The sequence below is a fragment of the Dasypus novemcinctus genome, chromosome 25 (assembly GCF_030445035.2).
Source record: "Dasypus novemcinctus isolate mDasNov1 chromosome 25, mDasNov1.1.hap2, whole genome shotgun sequence".
In the NCBI taxonomy this organism is placed as follows: Eukaryota; Metazoa; Chordata; class Mammalia; order Cingulata; family Dasypodidae; genus Dasypus; species Dasypus novemcinctus.
The window spans coordinates 33,806,694-33,808,316 of NC_080697.1; positions in this window are offsets into that span (position 1 = coordinate 33,806,694).

Here is a 1,623-nt window from a genome sequence, read left to right on the forward strand (position 1 = left end):
CCCACCTGCCCTAACCCCACCTCCCCCAGGGAAGCCCTCATTCAATGGCAAAGTTCTGCAGTGGCCTCCATTCTGGGACCACTTCACAGGGCACTCCCAGTGCCAGAGCTCCCATAGGGTCTGCAGAGGCCTCTGCTGCCATCTGCGTTGTTCTTCTCCTTGGGCCCCATCCTGTCCCCCTCACTTCCTTACAGGTGTTGTTCCTGGAAGTATCCACCGATAAATTTCTTGCATGCAAATCTCTGTCTCAGGGAAGCAGCCTCAGATGCACTGCCATCAGGTCACCATGTGAGACGAGCTATTGAGTTAGGTGGAGCCAACTACTGTGCTGTTGGTTCTCTGCATTTAGTAGTACCTTCCTGATTCCAGAGAGGTGAGAGGCCAGGGCAACTGCAGCAGCAGGAGATGAAGGCAGTAGAGGCCTTGAAGGTCACTGTGCTGACTTTGACTTTACCCAGAGGGAGATACAAAGCTGAGGGAGAGCTTTAAGCAGAGGAGTGGTGGGATCTGACATTTTCTAAAAGATTCCTCTGACTGTTGTGTTGACAGTAGACAGAATGGTTATCAATAATCCAGAAGATATAATGGTGGCATGGGCCAGCGTAACAGCAGTGTAGGTAGCAAGGAGCGGTCAGATTCTGGATATTGTGAAAGAGGAACCAATAGGACTTGTGACCATTTGGCTATGAGGTGAGAAAGGGTGACTCCAAGATTCTGTGCCTGAACAACTGGAATTTTCTTAACACAAGGTCAACCTTGAAGAAATTAAGTTTGGGGAAGAAGTTGAGCAGTTTGGTCTTTTTAAGTTTGATATGCTAATAAAACAGATGTCCGGTAGTCGGATATAGGAATTTGGAGAGTCTTTATGATAGAGATGCTGTTTAAGTCACAAGACTGGGAAAGGTCACCAAGGGGGTGAAGGTAGATAGAAAGTAGTCCAAGAACTGCGCCTTGGGGTCCACCATGGGGAACCAGGGATGGATCAGTGAGCCAGGTGGGAGCAGACCAGGAGTGTGGCCTCCAGGTGCCTTTTCAATGCTTTTCAGGTGCTGCTGAGAGGCAAGTAAGATGAGGATTAAGAGCTGAATCCCATGAAAGTCTCTGGAACATCCAAGGTAGCTCTTTTGGGGGGAGCAGGTGGAGCAAAGTCCCCACCACAGAAAGAATCTCCAGCAGCAGGAGTTAAGACTGTGGCTCCATTATTCGTTTTTGCTTTTGTTAACATTGGACCAAAGATGGGAGGGGGAGGTAGGGCAGAGGCTTCCTCGCATCAGTACTAGAGTGGCCAGAGAACTTCTTCCAACATTGCTTCCTCAGCAGTCGCCCATGGGCACAGGCAGGAGTGCCAGAACCGAGCACCCCTGGCCACCCAGCACATTCACACCCTATCCTGGCCAACAATTGTCAGTCATCCTGTCAGAGTGGCTGCCTCAGAAGCAGCTTATTCCTTTTCTTTTTCCCAGAAAGAACTCTCCAAGGAATCAAAAGTGTGTCCTGGAAGAACAAAACCCAAGAAAGCCAAGAGGATTAAGGTTGGGCCAATACACCATAAATGCGGTAGATTCTTTTCTGAAAAGTCGCTGGGTGTGTCGCGGGACAGTCAAACAACACAGGACACCAGAA